Source organism: Sapajus apella, unplaced genomic scaffold (genome assembly GCF_009761245.1).
Source record: "Sapajus apella isolate SASKATOON/1434 unplaced genomic scaffold, GSC_monkey_1.0 scaffold83, whole genome shotgun sequence".
NCBI classification, from domain to species: Eukaryota; Metazoa; Chordata; class Mammalia; order Primates; family Cebidae; genus Sapajus; species Sapajus apella.
This window is the reverse complement of record NW_022437023.1, coordinates 1,886,037-1,907,540: the sequence shown is the minus strand read 5'-3', so window position 1 is coordinate 1,907,540 and position 21,504 is coordinate 1,886,037. Positions and strand designations below refer to the sequence as shown.

The window sequence follows — 21,504 nt, the reverse complement described above, 5'->3', positions numbered from 1 at the left end:
AGGGGAGAAAGGGATCCAAATTATGTTTTCAGAAGATCACAGTGGTTTTTACATGGAGAAGTGATTAGAAGGAGACAAAGGCTGAGGCAAGGAGACCAGTTAAGAAGCTTTTGCGGCCTGGTGCAGTGGCTCATGCCTGTAATCCCAGCACTTTGGGAGGTTGAGGTGGGCGGATCACCTGAGGTCAGGAGTTTGAGACCAGCCCGACCAAGATAGAGAAACACCATCTCTACTAAAAATACAAAATTAGCCGGGTGTGGTGGCAAGCACCTGTAATCCCAGCTACTCAGGAGGCTGAGGTAGGAGAATCACTTGAACCCGGGAGGCGGAGGTTGCGGTGAGCTGAGATTGCGCAATTGCACTCCAGCCTGGGCAACAAGAGCAAAACCCCATCTAAAAAAAAAAAAAAAAAAGAAAAAAGAAAGAAGAAGCTTTTTCAATATTTAGTGCATAGCCACAAAAACGCATGTCCAAGAATGTTCATAGAAGCTTCATTCTTAATATTTCCAAATTGGAAGCAATCCAAATGCCCACCCACAGAGGGGTTGACAAACAAACTGTGCATATTACTGCATGTAGTAAAGGTAGTTTGCTGTGTAGGATTACATTGTATAAATTCTACAATGTGGTTTGTTCATATAGTGGAATACTACACATCAATGAAAAAAATCCCACTACACACAATCACATGGATAAATTTCAAGACATCATGCTGATTCTGTATACTAATAACAAATAGAAAATTCTGAGAAATTCTGAAAGTTTTCTGAAATTTCTGAATTTCTGAAAAAAATTTAAGAAAACAATTCTATTTATAATAACATCAAAAAGAATAAAATACTTAGGAACAAAGCTAACCTAGGAGATGAAATACTTGTAAACTGAAAACTATAAAATATTGATGAAAGAAATTAGACACAAAGAAGTAAAAACATTCCATGTTCATCAATTGGAAGACTTAATATTCCTAAAATATCCATACTACCCAAAGCAATCTACAGATTCAATGTAATCCCTCTTAAGATCTCAATGGAAGAATCCTAAAATCATAGGAACCACAAGGTCCCTAAAATAGCCAAAAAATCTTGAGAAGAACAAAGCTGGAGGCCCCATACTTCTGATTTCAAAATATATTACTAAGCTACAATAATTAAAACAGTAGGGTGCTGTCATAAAGACAGACATATATGCATATTATGGTCACCAGCAATAAATAAATAAGTAAAGACATACAGACCAATGGAACAGAATGAAGAGCCCAGAAATAAACCCATGCATATATGGTCAACAGATCTTCAGTGAGGGTGCCAAGAAGACACAATGGGGAAATGACAGGAAGAACAGTTCTTCTTCAACAAATGGTGATGGAAAAACTGCTTTCTACATGCAAAAGAATAAAATTGGATCCTTATCTTACACCATAGACAAAAATCAGCTCAAAGTGCATTAAAAACTTAAACATAAAACCAGAAACCATAAAATTCCTAAAAGAAAACATAGGGGAAGACTTCAGAATATTGGCCTTGGCAATGATTTCTATCTGACACCAAAAGCACAGGCAACAAAAACAAAAATAGACAAATGAGACTACATCAAACTAAAAAGCCTAAGCACTGCAAAGGAAACAGTTAGCAGACTGAAAAGATAACCCCCTGAATGGGAAAAAAAAATTGCAAACTACATATCTAACAAGGGATCAGTATTCAAAATATGTAAGAAATTCCTATAACCGGATAACTAAAAAATAATAATAATTAATTAATTAGGCCGGATGCAGTGGCTCACACCTGTAATCCCAGCACTTTGGGAGGCCGAGGCAGGTGGATCACCTGAGGTTGGGAGTTCGAGACCTGACCAAAATGGAGAAACCCCATCTCTACTAAAAATACAAAAATTAGCTGGGCGTGGTAGCACATGCTTGTAATCCCAGCTACTCAGGAGTCTGAGGCAGGAGAGTCACTTGAACCTGGGAGATGGAGGTTGAGATGAGCCAAGATTGTGTCATTGCACTCCAGCCTGAGCAACAAGGGCAAAACTCCATCTCAAAAAAAAATTAATTAAATATTAAGCAAAGGGCTTGAACAGACATTTCTCCAAAGAAGGCATACAAATGACCAACTGGAATATTAAAAAATGCTCAACATCACTAATCATTGCGGAAAGGCAAATCAAAACCACAGCGAGATATCACCTCATACCTGTCAGGATGGCCATTATTTAAAAAGTAATAATAATAGAATAACAAGTGTTGGCAAGGATGAGGATAAATTTGAACACTTGTGCACTGGTGGTAGGAAGGTGTAATGGTGCAGCTGCTATAAAAAACAGTATGAAAATTTCTCAAAAGTTAAAAATAGGCTGGGCACGGTGACTCATGCCTCTAATCCCAGCATTTTGGATGGCCAAGGCAAGAGGATTGCTTGAGCTCAAAAGTTCAAGATCAGCCTGGGTAACATAGCAAGACCTCGTCTCTACTAAATATAAAAATTTTTTAAAAAAGAAGAAAATTTAAAAAAGAACTACTGCCAGGCACGGTGGCTCACGCTTGTAATCTTAGCACTGTGGGAGGCCGAGGTGGGTGGATCACCTGAGGTCAGGAGCTCAAGACTAGCCTGGCCAACATGGTGAAACCCCATCTCTACTAAAAATACAAAAAATTAGCCAGGCATGGTGGTCCATGCCTGTAATCCCAGCTACTCAGGAAGCTGAGGCGGGAAAATTGCTTGATCCCAGGAGGTGGAGATTTCAGTGATCTGAGATCATGCCGTAGCACTCTAGCTTGGGCAAAACTCTTTCTCAAAAAAAAAAAAAAAAGAATTACCATATGATTCATCAATACCACTATACCACTACTCTGCGTATGTATCCAAAAGAATTGAAATCAGGGTCTCAAAGACAAATTGTACTCCTATGTTCATTGCAGCATTACTCATAGTAGCGAAGATGTAGAAACAACCTAAATGTCCATCACTGGATGCATGGATAAAGAAAATGTGGTATATACATACAGTGGAATAGTATTTAGCCTTAAAAAAGGAAATCCTATCTCATGCCACAACATGAGTGAACCTTGAGGATATTATGCTAACTTAAATAAGCCAGTCATTGAAGAACAAATACTGCATTATTCCACTTTATGAAGTATCTAAAGTAGTCAAACCCATAGAAGCAGGAAGGAGAATAGTGGTTGCCAGGGGCCGAGGGGAGGAAGAAATGGGGAGTTGTTATTTAATGGGTATAAAGCTTCATCATTGCAAAATGAAAAAGTTCTAGAGACCTGCTACACAACATTGGGCCTATAGTTAATATTGTACATTTAAGATTTTGTAGATCTCATGTTATGTGGGCTTTTTTTTTTTTTTAACCACAATAAAAGTTTTTTGGAAAAGACATCATGCCGAGCAAGAGAAGCCAAACTTAAAAGAGCACACACAGTAGATTCTATTTATGTGAAGTTCAAGAATAGACGAATCTGGACTTCTGATTCTGAACAAGATGGAGTAGACGCACTTCTCCCCAGCCTTGTGCTAAAACCCCCTGGACACTCTATATAAAACAAACATCAGAAAACTCTAAAAGGTAGAGAGAAGAAGGCAGACTGACTAGAGACCTCAGGACCAAACAATGACAGAGCAGTGAGTTCCCTGGGTTTTCTTTTTGCCCAGTAGATGCCAGATTTGGAGCTGGAAGAAGTCAGCAACCCAGAAATACCAACAAACATAGACAAAAGGAGCCCCAAGAAAAACCTACTCTCTGCTCCTATTAATGGGTCTAAAACATAATTTTAAAAAGAGAGAGAGAGAGAGAGAAACCTGCTCTCTTTAGCCAAAGGCCCAGCAGAGATCTAGCCTAGCAAAACAAAAACCTGTAAAACAATGACCTCCCCACGCTAGCCAAACACCGTGGAAGAAATTACAGCCCCAGACCCATGCTTTGCTTTGAGCAAAAGCCGGGTAGGGAGACTTGCCTGGCCAAAACTAGAAGCCCCATCCGCCATGGCCAGGTTGATAACAGTGAAGAATGAGGGAGAGCTAGGACTTCCACTCCACCCAACAATAACAAGGTGCCCTTCCCCCTCCTTGCTGGGTTGGTGTCAGGACTTTCAACCCCACTCAAGAGTAATCAGGTCAGTGGAGACCACATAGGAGCAGTAACAAGGCACTCTCTCTTCCCATGCTGGGAGGGAACATTGGAGCCAGAACTCCCACCACTGCCCAGAAGTAAGAAGGCACCCCTGACCCCCCACCACGGTGTCAAGCAAGGTCAAGTGAGGGACGTGGATTTCTAGCCCCACCTTGCATTAATAAGGCCCAAGGTTAAAGGAGGCCTGCTGAAACAGATTTCAAGAAGATCCGGCATCTCATAACATATCCCCAAATATCCAGGATATAATAAAAAAATAATCTGTGGCCATGAGCAGTGGCTCACACCTGCAATTCTAGCAATTTAGGAGACCAAGGCAGGAGGCTTGCTTGAGGCCAGAAGTTTGAGACCAGCCTGGGCAACATAGTGAGACCCAAAATGAAAAAATTAGCCTGGCATGGTGGTACATGCCTGCAGTCCCAGATACTTGAAGGCTTAGGTGGGGTTGCTTGAGCCCAGTAGGTCGAGGCTGCAATGAACTGGGATTGTGGCATTGCGCTCTAGCCTGGGCAACAGAGCGAGGCCCTGTCTCTAAAAAGGAAAATATTTTGTCACACCAAGAACCAAGAAAATCTCAGCTTTAATGAGAAAAGACAACCAACAGATGCCAACAGCAAGACATAAATATGGGAATTATCTGACAAGGATTTTAAAGCTGCCATCTGAAAAATACTACAGCAAACAATTATGAACATGTTTGAAACGAATGAAAAACAGAAAGCCTAAGCAAATAGAAATTACAAAGAACCACCAAATTGATAGACTTTTAGAAAGCTCACTGGACAAGATCAACATCCAGTGAGCTTTCTAAATAGAATGGAAGCCGGTTATGGTGGCTCACACCTGTAATCCCAGCACTTTGAAAGTCCGAGGTGGGCAGATCGCTTGAGGCCAGGAGTTCAAGACCAGCCTGGGCAACATGGTGAAACTCCATCTCTACTGAAAGTAATCCCAGCTACCAAGGAGGCTGAGGTACAAAAATCACTTGAACCAAGGAGGCAGAGGTTGCAGTGAGCCGAGATCGTGCCACTGTACTCCAGCCTGGGTGACAGAGAGAGACTCCCTTTCAAAAAACAAAAAAAACAGAATGGAGGTAAGAGAGAAAAAAGTCATGAAACTTGAAGATAGAACAATAGAAATCACCCAGTGTGGGCCAGGCTCATGTCTGTAATCCCAGCACTTTGGGAGGCCGAGGTGGGTGGATCACAAGTTCAGACGTTCAAGACCAGCCTGGCCAACACGGTGAAACCCCGTCTCTACTAAAAATACCAAAAAATTACCTGGGCATGGTGATGCATGCCTGTAATCATAGCTACTCAGGAGGCTGAGGCAGGAGAATTGCTTGAACCCGGGAGATGGAAGTTGCAGTGAGCTGAGATCATACCACTGCACTCCAGCCTGGCAACGGAGCGAGACTCTGTCTCAAAAAAAAAAAAAAATTACCCAATCTGAACAACAGAGAGAAAATGGACTGAAAAAAAGAAAATAAAAGAACTTCAGGAACCTGTGGGTCTAAAATAGAAGCTCTAACATTCATGTTTTTAGAGTCCAAGAGGGGGAGAAAGAGTGGAGGTTGAACAAATATTCAAAGAAATAGCAGCTGAAAAAATCCTGAACTTGGCAAAAGACAAACAATGGATTTAAGAAGGTGAGTGAACTCCAAACAGATAAAACCCCAAGAAATCCACTCCAAAGCACATCATGGTCAAACTCTTGAAAACTAAAGACAATGAAAAATCTTGAAAGCAGAGAGAGAGAAATCACACTTTATTTAAAAGGGAAGAACAGGCTGGGCAACATAGCAGGACCCTATTTCTCCAAAAAAAAAAAAAATTAAAAATCAGCTGGGGGCGTCGGCGGTGCCGGCGCTGAGGATTGGGACAGCCATTACATCCTTGCTGAGTCCTCTCCGGCTACAGCTCTTGCTGTCAGATATGCTTCCAAGAAGACGGGTGGTAGCTCCAAAAACCTCAGTGGAAAGTCATCAGGCAGATGCCTAGGCATTAAGAAAGTGGAAGGACACTATGTTCATGCTGGGAACATCCTTGGAACACAGTGCCGTTTCCGCTGTCACCCAGGTACCCATGTGGGTCTTGGGAAGAATAAATGTCTGTATGCCCTGGAAGACGGGCTAGTCCACTACGCTAAGGATGTCTACGTGCCTCATCCCAGAAACACGGAGGCTGTGGATCTCGCCACCAGGCTGCCCAAGGGTGCTGTGCTCTACAAGACTTTTGTCCACTTGGCTCTTACCAAGCCTGAGGACACCTTCAAACTGGTAGCTATGCTTTGAAGTCCTGTTTGAGGTCATTGGACACAGGCTGGAGCCCAAGTGACAGGAGATGGTGATACCAGAAGTCAAGAATTGGGGCAATGACACAGCCTCCTGAGGAACATGTCTGCTTGATGGTGACTGCAGGAGACTCTGAAGTGACTGCTGGGAAACCCTTTGGGAGACCTGACCTGGGGCCAAAAATAAAGTGAGCCAGAGTCATGATGTAAAAAAAAAAAAAAAAATTAGCTGGGTGTGGTGGCGTCCACCTGTAGTTCTGACTACTTGGGAGGCTGAGGCCTCCTGGGCCCAAGGATTACTTGAGCCCAGGAGTTCAAGGCTGCAGTGAACTATGATTGTGCCACAACACTCCATCCTGGGTGACAAAGTGAGACCTCATCCCTAAAAGAAAATCTAAAAATCAAAAAAAAAGGGGCGGGGGGACAAATTACAGCAGATTTTTTAAAATCAGAAACCACAGAAGCCAGAAAGAAGGGGCAAAGCATTTTTCAAGTGCTGAAATAAAGGAACTGCCAGCCCAGAACCATATATCCAGAGAAAATATCTTTCAGGAATGAAGGAATATCAAGGTATTCTCAGATAACGGAAAACTAAGAGAATTTTTTTGTTAGCAGACCTACCCTAAAAGAATAAAGGGCCGGGCGCGGTGGCTCAAGCCTGTAATCCCAGCACTGTGGGAGGCCGAGGCGGGTGGATCATGAGGTCAAGAGATCGAGACCATCCTGGTCAACACGGTGAAACCCCGTCTCTACTAAAAATACAAAAAATTAGCTGGGCATGGTGGCGCGTGCCTGTAATCCCAGCAACTCAGGAGGCTGAGGCAGGAGAATTGCCTGAACCTGGGAGGCGGAGGTTGCAGTGAGCCGAGATTGCGCCATTGCACTCCAGCCTGGGTAACAAGAGCGAAACTCCGTCTCAAAAAAAAAAAAAAAAGAATAAAGGAAGTTCTTGAAACCGAAAGGAAAGATAAAAGAAGGAATCCTCCTGGAACATTGGGGAGGAGGAGAGAACAATGGAAAGAGTAAAAATACAGGAAATAGGATGGACTTTCCTTCTCTTAAGCTTTCTAAATTATGTTTGAGGGTTGAAGCAAAAATTATAACACTGTGGCCAGGCACGGTGGCTCACACCTGTAATCTCAACACTTTGGGAGGCCAAGGCAGGTGGATCACTTGAGGTCAGGAGTTTGAGACCAGCCAAGCCAACGTGGCAAAACCCCATCTCTACTAAAAATACAAAAATACTGGGCACAGTAGTGTGCACCTGTAATCCCAGCTACTCTGGAGGCTGAGGTATGAGAATTGCTTGAACCCAGATTGCGCCACTGCACTCCAGCCTGGGTGACAAAAGCAAAACTCTGTTTCAAAACACACACACACACACACACACACACACACACACACACACACACATACACACACACACACATATGTGTATATATAAAACATTGTCTGATGTGCTTCTTAAAGCATGCAGAGGAAAAATTGATGACAATTAGATTATAAAGGGGAGGGTAAAGGAACTTAAGGAGAAGTAAGTTTTCTGCAATTCACTTGAACTGGTAAAACATGGACACCAGCAGACTGTGAATGGATGGATGGATGGGTAGATAGACATAAATATAGACAAATAGATATAGGTATGTAGACATATATGGTAATGCCTAGAGCAACTACTAAAAAATCTATACAAAGAGATATACTCAAAAACACTACAGATAAATTCAGAAGAAGCAAATCTAATTCATAGAGATTGAGGTCAGAACAGCAATTGCTTCTGGGAGATGTCAACAGGCGGGAACATGCCTTTGGGGCACTGGAAATATTTTCTATTCTGATTCGAGTGGCAGTTTTCACAGGTGTACAGTTTATTGGATTGCACAGCTAAGATATGTTAGACTTCAATTTTAAAAATATAACATTATAAGTGTGTAACTTGAATGTCACACACTTTACAAAATGTGTAAATTGAAGTGTTTCCATTTAAAATGTTAAGACAATAAAGAAAAATAAAAAACTATTAAGAAAAAGAATTTTAAAAAAAGAACAACAAAAAAATATTAAGAAAACAAAACAGCCTTGTTGCTAACAGGAAGAAGGTCTTAGTAGTCTAAATAGAAGATGAAAACAGCCACAACCATCCCTTAAGCCAAAGCCTAATCCAAGACCCCAACTCTTTTCAGTTCTATGAAGTCTGAGAGAGGTGAAGAAGATTCAGAAAAGGTAGAAGCCAGCAGAAGTTGGTTCATGAGGCTTAAGGAAAGAAGCCATTTCCATAACAGCAAAGTGCACAGTGAAACGGCAAGTGCTGATGCAGAAGCTGCAGCAAGTTATGCAGAGGTCTAGTTAAGATCATTGAGGAAGGAGGCTACACTAAACAACAGATTTTTCCATGCCCATGAAACAGCCTTCTATTGGAAGAAGCTGCCATTTTGGACCCTCATAGCTAGAGAGAAGTCAATGACTGGCTTCAGTGCTTCAAAGGACAGGCTGACTCTCTTGTTAGGAGCTAATGCAGCTGGTGATTTTAAGTTGAAGCCAGTGCTCATTCACCATTCCTGGAATTCTAAGGTCCTTGAGAATTATGCTAAATCCACTCTGCCTCTGTCTATAAATGGAACAACAAAGCCTGGAAGCCTGGATGACAGCACATCCAGGTTTACAGCACAGTTTACTGAATATTTTAAGCCTACTGTTGAGACCTACTGCTCAGAAGAAAGATTTCTTTCAAAATATTTCTGCTTTTTGAACGCACCTGGTCACCTAAGAGTTTTGATGGAGACGTTTAAGGAGATGAATGCTGTTTTCACGTCTGCTAACACAGCATCCATTCTGCAGCCCATGGATCAGGGAGTCATTTCAACTTTTCAGTCTTTTTATTTAAGAAATATATTTCACACAGCTATAGCTGCCGTAGATAATGATTCCTCTGATGGATCTGGGCAAAGTAAATTGAAAACCTTCTGGAAAGGACTAATCATTCTAGGTGCCATTAAAAAAATTCTCAATTCACGGAAGCAGATCAAAATATCAAAATTAATATGAGTTTGAAAGAAACTGATTCCAACCCTCATAGATGACCTTGAGGGGCTCAAGACTTTAGTGGAGGAAGAAATCACAGATGTGGTAAAAATAGCAAGAGATCTAGAATTAGAATTAGAGCCTGAAGATGTGACTGAATTGCTGATAACACCTGAATGGATGAGGCGTGACTTCCTATGGATGAGCAAAGAAAGTGATTTCCTGATATGGGATCTACCGCTGGTGAAGACGCAGTGAAGCATTGTTGAAATAACAACAAAGGATTTAAAATATGACATAAACTTAGTTGAGAAAGCAGCAGCAGGGTTTGAGAGGACTCACTCCAATTTGGAAAGAAGGTCTACTGTGGGTAAAATGCTATCAAACCGCATCATGTGCTACTGAGAAATCTTTTATGAAAGGAAGAGCTAACGGACGCAGCAAACTTCACTGCTGTCATAAATTTTTTTTAATTGCCATAGCCACTCCAACCTTCAGCAACCTCCATCCCGATCAGTCAGCAGCCATAAACACTGAGGCAAGAAGCTCCACCAACAAAACGATGAGGACTCACTGAAGGCTCAGATGATCATATGTTTTTTTAGCAACAAAAGATCTTTTGATGATGGTATGTACATTTTTTTTTTTTGAGACAAAGTCTCACTCTGTTGCCCAGGCTGGAGTGCAATGGCACGATCTCTGCTCACCGCAACCTCCACCTCCTGGGTTTAAGCAATTCTCCTGCCTCAGCCTCCCAAGTAGCTGGCATTACAGGCACCTGCCATCATGCCTAGCTAATTTTTGTATTTTTAACAGAGACAGGGTTTTGCCATGTTGGCCAGGCTGTCTCCAACTCCTGACCTCAGGTGATCTGCCCACCTCAGCCTCCCGAAGTGCTGGGATTACAGGTAGGAGCCACCGCACCCGGCCAGGTATGTGCATTTTTTAGACACGATGCTATTGCACACTTAATAGACTATTACAGTATAGTGTAAACATAACTTTTATATACATTGGGAAATCAAAAAATTCATGCTATGCAATACTCACCTTGTTGCAGTGGTCTGGACCCAAACCCACAATCTTTCCAACATTCGCCTGTACCTAGAAGTAGGATTACTGGATCATATGGTAATTCTATGATTAGCTTTTTAATGAATCACCAAACTGTTTTCCACAGCGGCTGTACCAGTTTACATTCCCACCAGCAATGTATGAGTGTTTCCATTTCTACACTTCCCTGCAACACTCATTTTATTTTATTTTATTGAGGACGTCAGGCAGCCTCCCAAACCAGAGTAGGCTCAGAGACTCCCAACACTAGTTATTTTCTGTTTTAATAATGACCATCTTAATGGGTGTGAAGTGGCATCTCATTGCGTTTTTTATTTGCATTTCCCTAAGGATCAGCGATGTTGGATATCTTTTTATGTGCTTACTGACCAACTGTATATCCTCTTTGGAGAAAAGTCCTTTACCTGTTTTTTAACTGGGTTGTCTTTTTTGCTATTGAGTTGTAGAAGTTCTTTATATAGTCTGGCTATTAACCCCTCATCAGATATATGATTTGTAAATATTTTCTCCCATTTTGTCGGCTGCTTTTGATAGTGTCCTTTGTCCTTTTGTACATCAAAGGACTCTTTTGATAGTGTCCTTTGACGTACAAAAGCTTTAAATGTTAATGAAGTTCAATTTATTTTTTTCCTTTCGTTGCCTGTGCTTTTGGTGTTATATCCAAGAAACTACGTATTGCCAAATCCAATGTCATAAAGATTCTTCCCTATATTTGCTTTTTTTTTTTTTTGAGACAAAGTCTCACTGTGTCGCCCAGGCTGGAGTGCAGTGGTGCCATCTCAGCTCCTGCAACCTCCACCTCCCAGGTTCAAGCAATTCTCCTGCCTCAGCCTCCCGAGTACCTGGGATTACAGGTTCCCGTTAACATGCCCAGCTAATTTTTTTGAATTTTCAGCAGACGGGGTTTCACCGTGTTGGCCAGGCTGGTCTCAAACTCCTGACCTCAAGTGATCCATCCACCTTGGACTCCCAAAGTGCTGGGATTACAGGCATGAGCCACTGCGTCGGGCCCTTCCCTATATTTCTTCCAAGAATTTAAAACATTTAGTTCTCATATTTATGTCTGATTCATTTTGAGTTAATTTTTGTGTATGGTATAATAGGAGTCCCCAATCCCCAGGCCACAGATTGCTACTGTCTGTGGCCTGTTAGAAAGTGAGCTGCACAGCAGGAGGTGAGTGGTGGGCAGGGAAGCTTGCATTTAGCCACGCCCCCTCACTCACATTACCGCCTGAGCTCTGCCTCCTGTCTGGCAGCATTAGATTCTGCTGGGAGTGCAAACCCTGTTGTGAACTCTGAATGCGAGGGATCTAGGCTGCACGCTCCTTATGAGAATCTAATGCCTGATGATCTGTCACTGTCTCCCAACGCCCCCAGATGGGACTGTCTAGTTGTAGGAAAAGCTCAGGGTTCCCACTGATTTTATATTATGGCCAGTTGTATAATTATTTCATTATATATTACAATGTAATAATAATGGAAATAAAGTGCACAATAAATGTAATGGGCTTGAATTATCCCAAAATCATCCCCCAACCCTGGTCTGTGGAAAAACTGTCTTCCAAAAAACCAGTCCCTGGTGCCAAAAAGATTGGGGACCTGTGTGGTACAAGGTTCGGATACAAATTCATTCTTTTGCTCATGGATATCCGGTTTTCTTACGTGGGGCACTTTTTTTTTTTTTTTTTGAGACAAAGTCTTGTTCTGTGGCCCAGGCTGGAGTGCACTGGTGCAATCACAGCTCACTGAAGCCATGACCTCCCCAGGCTCGGGTGATCCTCCCACCTCAGCCTCCGGAGTAGCTGGGACTACAGGTGTGTGCCATCATACCTGACTAATTTTTTTTGTATTTTTAGTCAAGACAAGGTTTTGCCATGTTGCCCAGACTGTTCTTAAACTCCTAGGCTCGAACAGTCCATCCGCCTCAGCCTCCCAAAGTGTTACAGGTGTGAGCCACTGTGCCCAGCTGGGACACTTTTTAAACTCCTCAAGACCAGGCTGCTGCATGGGAAAAAGTATTTGCAAATTACATATCTGATGAGGAATAAATATTTAGAATATATGCAGAACTTCTACAACTCAATAACAAAATACCAAACAACCCAGTTAAAAAACAGGCAAAAGGGCCCGGCACAGTAGCTCACACCTGTAATCCCAGCATTCTGGGAGGCCAAGGCGGGTGGATCACCTGAGATCATGAGTTCAAGACCAGCCTGGCCAATATGGTGAAACCCCATCTCTACTAAAAATACAATAATTAGCCAGGCGTGGTGGCGTGCTCCTGTAGTCCCAGCTACTTGGGAGGCTGAGGCAGAAAAATTGCTTGAACCCGGAAGGTAGAAGTTGCAGTGAGCCAAGATCGCACCACTTCACTCCAGCCTGGGCAACAGAGAGAGACTGTCTCAAAAAACAAACAAAAACAGGCAAAGGACTTTTCTGCACCCCCGAATATCTGTGGTGTGGCACAGGCATCAGAACTGAAGGTTCCCCAGGTAACTCCCATGGGCAGCCTGGGCTGAAACGATTGTCCACGGCACTGAAATCTTAGGCCCAAGGTCATTTTGCATTGGTCTATGTATTCTCAGTTTCTAGCATGAGGCGTAGCCCATGGACACATAGAATAAGGTATACACTGGACCCAGTGGGGACTTTGGGAGATTCTAGCCCTGGAACTTCTCAAATAAATGGACCCTCCTGGCACCATGCCATGGCCACTGCTTTGCCAGGAGCATTCAAGAAGATGAACAAGAAACGACCATGGGTTCAGCCTCAGCAGAGCGTGGGAGGGATTGAGAGAGGCCACAGAGTCAGATGGCGACAGAGTTAGGGACAGTGTGGGGCAGGTGGTCCATTCACAGAATCAGAGAGATATGGCTGCCTGGGGGCGGGGCTGGCACGCCCTTGGAAGGGATTCCAAGAAGGAGGAAGAGCTTGAGGTGAGCCTGCGGGGAGCCTTGTTGGAGAAGCTTCCCAGGAGGAAGGAAGGGGCGATTACTGCAGCAGCTGACTTCTGCGAGAAGCCTGTCTGTCCATGCTTTCCACAGTGCCTCCTCCTCTTTAACCAGGGATGATAGCAGCACCTGCCTCACAGGGCGACTGTGAAGATATCCGGAGTAAGGCATGAAAAGCACCTGGAACGGTGCCTGACACACAGGAAACACTCAATTAATGTCAGTTATATGCCGGGCGCAGTGGCTCACACCTGTAATCCCAGCACTTTGGGAGGCCGAGGCGGAGGATCACAAGTTCGAGACCAGCCTGACCAACATGGTGAAACCCCCATCTCTGCTAAAAACACAAAAATTAATCGGGTGTGGTGGCGGGCACCTGTAATATCCCAGCTACTGAGCAGACTAAGGCAGGAGAATCGCTTTAACCCAGGAAGCCGAGTTTGCAGTGAGCCAAGGTCATGCCACTGCACTCCAGCCTGGGGGATAAAGCAAGACTCCTTCTCAAATAATAGTAATAATAATGTCAGTTATATATTCCACCATTGTCTCCTTTAATCTCAACAGCCCTAAGAGATGCATAACGTTGCCTGAGCGGGGGCCCAGCCTGTAATCCCAACCCTTTGGGAGGCCGAGGCAGGTGGATCACCTGTGCTCAGGAGCTCGAAACCAGCCTGGCCAACATGGCGAAACCCTGTCTCTACTAAAAATACAAAAATTAGCCGGGCATGGTGGTGGAGCGCCTGTATTCCCAGCTACTCGGGAGGTTAAGCCATGGGAATCACTTGAACCTGGGAGGTGGAGGTTGCAGTGAGCCAAGATTGTGCCATGGCACTCCAGCCTGGGCAACAGAGCAAGACAAGACTCCATCTTAAAAAAAAAAAAAAAGAGAGAGAGAGAGAGAGAGAGAGATGCACACCATTATCTCTATTTTTTTTTTAAGTTGAAACTGGGGCTCAGAGAGGTAAAGTTAGTTGCCCAATGTCACACAGCAGGAATGAGCCAGCATTCAGACTATATTGTATCCAGCTCCAAAGCCCATGCACAAATCTTCCACAAAACTTGGGGACCAGAGGCTGGAGTCCTGGAATCCAGGAATCCATAGCTGGAAGGGGCCTCGCAAAGTCTTTTAGATCTAACCATTTCATTTGTAGAGAAAGATGACCAGAGAAGGGAGCATGTCAGATTGGGAGGGTATAGATCTGAGGCTTCTAGACCGACTGACAGGCAGGACAAGCCACCGCCTTGGTCTCAGTGTCAGTCTCCCCACAAGTCAGCAAGCTCTGCCTCTTCCTTCTCCAGCCAGCACGGCTGAAGGTGCACTAAGGAGCTGCGGTACCATCCAGGAGGAGGAGGCCGAGCAGCCTCTGCGCCAAGAGCTCACCCATCTGCCTCCCCCCTCAGGCTGGCAGAGATAACCCCAGAAGCCCCCACCCCCCACCCCCCCAACCTGGGCCTGCAGTCCAGAGACCCTCTGACAGGTCTCCACCACGGCCTCCTCCCTGCTGTTGGGGGGAAGTCAAGCAATTACAGATAACCTTTGGAGGAGAGCAGAATGTAAACAAGAATCCATTTGCCGGTGCAATCTTCATAATTACCGCGGCAATTATCCCCAATGAGCCACTGTGGCCACGGCTGCATTCAGCCCAGGTGCTGCGCCCCTCTAGCCAGGTTTCCGTCCCTCACCCTCCCCATCATAGCTGTCCTTTGTCCTGTGGCACAATCACCTGCATCTGCACGACTTGCTGCCTCTCTGCTCTCCAGCCACAACCACACAGGTGAGCGGCAGGCAGCTGGCTTCATCCCTGTTGTAGGGATGTGGAAACTGAGGCTCAGCCTCCCCAAGGATGAGGAGCCTGTAACCAGTCGAGTTCTGGCAGGAGTTAGACCTTAACACCTCACCTAGGCCCCATTTCTTCCCACTCGACGTTCTCCTGGGCCTGGGCGAGACACAGGGACCCTCTGAGTAATCTCTCCTTTAGAAACGGGGGAGATGGAAACACAACTAGAACCCATAGTACGATTTGGGAAAGTAGTTTCTAAACCTGGATGTGCAACAAAATCTCCTTTAAAAAATGTACATTCCTGGCTGGGCACGGTAGCTCACACCCATAATCCCAGCACTTTGGGAGGCCGAGGTGGGCGGATCACCTGAGGTTAGGAGTTTGAGACCAGCCTGACCAACATGGTGAAACCCCGTCTCTACTAAAAATACAAAAATTAGCCCCGTGTTGTGGTGCATGCCTGTAATCCCAGCTGCTCGGGAGGCTCAGGCAGGAGAATTGCTTGAATCCAGGAGGTGGAGGTTGCAGTGAGCCAAGATCGTGCCACTGCACTCCAGCCTGGGTGACAGAGTGAGACTCTGGCTGAAAAAAAATGATAACAATAATATTCCTGATCCCCGCATTGGAGATTCTGATTCTGCTGATCTAGGGTAAAATCCAAGTTTCCCTGTTTTGGTTTTCACCTGTAAATTTCCTTCATGTGATTTCATTCATTAGCCCATATATGGGAAATGTTAGGTGGTACAGGAAAGGATTTCTGAATGTTTCTTGTTCTCTCCCTCACTGTCACCATTTCCAACAACCAAAAGCTCCTTTTGCACATCTAAATAACCACCGGGAGAGGTAAAGGAAGATATGTGAGTCATTCTCACTTTAGTATAAATAATCTCACTCAACTAGCTTTTTGCCTAATGCCTAGCTGAGATCGTGCCCATTTTGGGGGAGGAGAGGGTAGGAATTAGGAGTGTTGACGGAGGAGGAAAGAGAGGCTAGCCGGAAGAGGGAGGGAATAAGGTGCTTCTGAGAGAGGTGTTAAGATTGAGGCACCGTGAACTGAGCCAAACGACTTGAATGGTAAATACCATGATGGGAAAAGCAGAGAGAGGCCTGGACTTACAGTAACTCGCACCGTGCCAGAGTTCAGACAGCGACTAACCGGTTTTTGCCTGAGCTCTGCAGGAGAGGATGGGCACAGTATAAAAACTGCCTATACAGCCGAAGGGGGGAGTGATCTAACGCCTCGATACTCAAAGTGTGGTCCAAGGACCAGCAGCACTGGCATCACCCGGGAGTTTGTTAGAAACGCAGGCTCTGGCTGGGCTCGGTGGCTCACACCTGTAATCCTAGCACTTTGGGAGGCCAAGGCAGGAGGATCACTTGAGCCCAGGGGTTCAAGAGCAGCCTGGGCAACACAGCCAAACACCATCTCTACAAAAAATGTAAAAGTTAGCCAGGCATGGTGATGCACACCTGTAGTCCCAGCTACTTGGGAGGCTGAGGTGAGAGGATTGCTTGAGTCCAAGAGGTTGAGGCTGCAGTGAGCTATGAATGTGCCACTGCACTCAGGCCTGGGCAACACAGCAGGGCTCTGTCTCGAAAAAGAACAGAGAAAAGACATGTAGGCTCTTAGGACCACCAGACCTACTGAATCAGAATCTTTTTAAAAGGCCCCCAGGGGATACCTGTGTCAAAGGTTGGAGATGCTCTGGTCTGACTCACATTTAAGCACAGAGAGCTCTGGGAGTGGCCTAAGAGGACATCCATGAGGAAGAGGTAGGGGATACCATGAGACAAAGAATGGGGGGCCCTGGGGAACTGGGCAGAGCGGATTCACTCTGCCAAGGAGCCAGCCTGAGTTGCTTTCTAAAGAAAGGGGGCGGTGAGATAGGCCAATAAAACTAACACGTAGGTAAATTTTGTGTCCTCGACTTGGAATCCACAGGTTGGTTTCAGACTCACTTTTACTGATATCTGTGTGACTTTGCCCAACAACAGGCCTGAGTTTTGTCTTCTGTCAGATAGAGCTGATATTCTGTGCTCTCGCTGTCTTCAGTGCTATCGTGAGAAGCAAAGGAGCTGAGATGAGAAGGTGCATTGGAGGCCACGAAACGCTGGCCAGGGCAAGTCAGTGCGGCTGCTTCCCAGCGTCCACAGAAGCCTGGCCTCCCAGGCAGCAAAGCTCACCCCTGCTGCCTTCCCACACCTGATGGCTGGAATCTCGTGCTGAAAGGAGCTGGGCAAGCCCGGGCACTGGAGGATGTTACGACCTGACAATATTTTAATGTGTCTGCCAGGATGTGCTTTTGAAGACCCTTGGAATTAGAATCAGGTAGTCAGGCAGGGGTGGTCCAAGGGCTCCCCATACCTCACATCCTCCTACCTATTGGGGAGCATTGGTTCCCCACCAGGTTGCACAACAGAATCAATGATGTCTGGACTATCAGCATGGCTAAAATGAAAAGACAGATAATATCAAGTGTTGACAAGGATGCAGAGTAATCAGAGCTCTCAAACACTGCTGGCGGGATTGCAAAATGGGATCAGCCACTTTGAAAACTATGCAGCAGTCTCTACTGAAGATCAGCACGCATATCCCTTAGACCACCACATCCACTCTCGGGTTTACACGCTGTGGAAATGAGTGCCCAGGCCACCAAAAGACATGCATATGAATGCTCACAGCAGCCACATTCATAGCAGCCCCCAAACAACCCACATGTCCACCAATAGTTGAAAAACTAAGCAAATAAACTGTGTACAGTGTTATGCCCTGTGTGGCCCTGAAGCCCAGCGTCAGGGTGAAGACACTCCACCCCCCAGCTGCAGGGGCTATTCACTGCTGACAACTCTGAGGGTTCTTTTCCAGCAATTGCCCTCCTCTTGCTGGGCCCCACCCAGGGGCAACTCATATCCAAGCAGAAGTTGACCCAGGCCTGGATCCCTTGCTTGATTCGGGACAACTCTCAAGTGCCCTCTCAGCCCCAGTGCTCCATATAAGATCAACTGAGGCCTGTGTTAAAAGACACCTTAGGGCCAGGCACGGTGGCTCATGCCTGTAATCCTAGCACTTTGGGAGGCTTAGGCAGGTGGATCACGAGGTCAGGAGATCGAGACCATCCTGGCTAACACAGTGAAACCCCATCTGTACTAACAGTACAAAAAATTAGCTGCGTGTGGTAGCATGTGCCTGTAGTCCCAGGTACTCGGGAGGCTGAGGCAGGAGAATTGCTTGAATCCAGGAGGTGGAGGTTGCAGTGAGCTGAGATCACACCACTGCCCTCCAGCCTGGGCAACAGAGCAAGACTCCATCTCAAAAAAAAAAAAAAAAAAAGAACAGGGTCACCTTGGCTCACCCTCTCCCACTCTCTACCCTGTCCCACTTCCCTATCTTCTTTTTTCATGTGTGTGTTTTTCTTTTCTTCTATCTCGTGTTTTAGATACAGGAGTCCATGTGCAGGTTTGTTACATGGGTATATATTGCACCCAGGCAGTGAGCGTAGTACCCAAAAGGTATTTTCATGACTCACAGCTCCCTCCTTCCCTCCTCTAGAAGTCCATGGTGTCTACTATTCCCAAGTTTATATCCTTGGGTGCTCAGTGCTTAGCTCCCACTTGTAAGTGAGGGTGTGCACTATTTGGTTTTCTGTTCATGCATTAATTCACTTAGAATTATGGCCTCTAGGCCAGCTGCAGTGGCTCACGCTTGTAATCCCAGCACTTTGAGAGGCAGAGGTAAGTGGATCACTTGAAGTCAGGAATTTTGAGACCAGCCTGACAAACATGGCGAAACACCACCTCTGTAAAAATACAAAATTAGCCGGGCATCGTGGTGTGTGCCTGTAGTCCCAGCTACTCAGGAGGCTGAGGCAGGAGAATTGCTTGAACCCAGGAGGCAGAGGTTGCAGTGAGCCGAGATTGTGCCACTGCACTCCAGCCTGGGCAACAAGAGAGAAACTCTGTCTCAAAAAAATAAAATAAATAAAAATTAGCCAGGCATGGTGGTGCATGCCTGCAGTTCCAGCTACCTGGGAGGCTAAGGCAGGAGAACTGCTTGAACGTGGGAGGTGTTCAAGCATTAATTCCCTTAGAATTATGCCTCCAGGTGGAGGTGGAGGTTGTGGTGAGTTGAAATGTCACCACACTGCACTCCAGCCTGGGTGACAGAGTGAGACTGTGTCTCAAAAAAAAAAAAAGAATTATGGCCTCCAGCTCCATCCATGTTGCTGCAAAGGACATAATTTTATTATTTTTTATGGTTGCACAGTATTCTATAGTGAGATACCATCTCGCACCAGTCAGAATGGCTGTTACAAAGGTCAGAAAAGAACAGATGCAGGCAAAGCTGCGGAGAAAAGTGGACACATATACACTGTTGGTGGGAAGTAAATGAATTCAATCACTGCAGAGAGCAGTTTGGAGATTTCTCAAAGAACTTAAAACAGAATTACCATTTGACTCGCAATCCCATTACTGGGTGTATACACAGAGAAAACCAGATCATTGTGCCAAAAATAACATGTACTTGTATGTTCACACTAGTTACAATAGCAAAAACAGGGAATCAACACGGTGAATTAAAGAAAATGTGGGTTGGGCGTGGTGGCTCACACCTGTAATCCCAGCACTTTGGGAGGCAGATGCGGGCAGATCATGAGGTCCAGAGATCGAGACCATCCTGGCCAACATCGCAAAACCCTATCTCTACTAAAAATACAAAAATTAGCTGGGAGTGGTGGTGTGTGCCTGTAGTCCCAGCTTCTCAGGAGGCTGAGGCAGGAGAATCGCTTGAACTTGGGAGGTAGAGGTTGCAGTGAGCCAAGATCGTGCTACTACACTCCAGCCTGGGTGACACAGTGAGACTGTCTCAAATAAATAAGTAAATAAATAAATAAAATGTGGTGCATTTACACCATGGCACACACAGCCTTCTCCTCTTATCCGTGGTGTTCCAAGGAGCACCTCCTAGCAACCTTCCTGCACACAAGTCTCCAAGTCAGGACCTAACGTACCCCAGTTGGTGTCAGGACTGATTTTAGAAAGCAGCCTCTGAATATTGGGACCCGGAGCTGGGTCACCCACTGTCGCTAGTGCTAGGAGAGCTGGCACCGGCAGATAGCAGGGAAGGGAGCCCGCTGCAGGGGCAAGAGCTCCCAAATTGGAGAGGCCGGGGGAGTGGTAATTAATTATAAAGACTGGAAGGGGACGGCTGTGCTGGGCCCGAGTGCACTAGAGAAAGACCACGAAAAGCTGGTTGTGACTCATCGCTAATTTAAGGCCAAGCAAGAAAGCCAAGGACCTCCTTAGCGGCAAATAAATCCTCCTCTCCTGCAGCTGGAGGGGAGGAAAAAGCTGAGGAGCAAGCCCAGGGCATAGTTATGAGCGGAGCGGAAAACAGAAGTTGAATGCTCATCCCACGATGAGTCAGCTGCCTCAAGGTCAGACCCTGCTTGGGAAAGAGTGAGGTGCAGAAGTGACCCCCAGCGAGTGCTCCCCCTGCTTCAAGACTATACACAGGATCAGGAGCTAGCCCAAGGGTGGCGGTGGGACATCAAGTAAGATAACGGAGAGTCAATCCCATAATACGAGAATTAACACCCTGGCAAGAGGGCCTTAACACGCTGCTCGGAGAAAACGAAAGCCCACGGTAGGAGAAGTAGAAACACCAGGGCTGCCATGTGAGGCAGCGGAAGAACGGATCCAAAGGCCTGGAGGAGGGGGCGGCTTGGGTCTCTCCCATGTCTGGCCAGAAAGCCACTCATTGTCTGTCTTTTGCAGGAAGGCTGGGCAGGCACCTCATTTACTAAGGCCAATGGGAAAACCGTAAGAAGCCCAGGTGAATGTCCTCTGAACACCTGCTAGTTGGAGCTGCAGTTACAGAACGGGGCGCCCTGACTGCGGTGGGGATGGCAGGATCCGAAGGAAGAGGCCAGGTGGTGGCGCTCAGCGATGGGTCATCAGAAGCACAGGTTCAGGAGTCATCAGGTGGGGGCAATTACCACCACGAGCGGCCAGGTCAGAGCTGACGGACCAGCCAGGCCATGGAAATGGCTCATAGACGCCATGTCCCAGGGCAAGCCAATGGACAGCCAACAAGGACACTGCCCACTCGATGCAATCAAAAGAGTCCAAGGGCTGGGCGTGGTGGCTGACACCTGTAATCCCAGCACTTTGGGAGGCCTAAGTGGGAGGATCCCCTGAGCCCAGGAGTTTGAGATCAGCCTGTGGAAGGGGAAGGGCAACAT

The 21,504-nt window shown here is 45.8% G+C and overlaps 1 protein-coding gene and 1 pseudogene across 1 annotated transcript in view; one reads left to right on the top strand and one right to left on the bottom strand.

Annotated features, from left to right (window-relative positions):
• Positions 1 to 21,504, bottom strand: part of PACSIN1 (protein kinase C and casein kinase substrate in neurons 1) — a 69,503-nt gene that overhangs the window by 25,428 nt on the left and 22,571 nt on the right. The window lies entirely within an intron of this gene.
• LOC116533646 lies at positions 5,955 to 6,640 on the top strand (annotated as a pseudogene).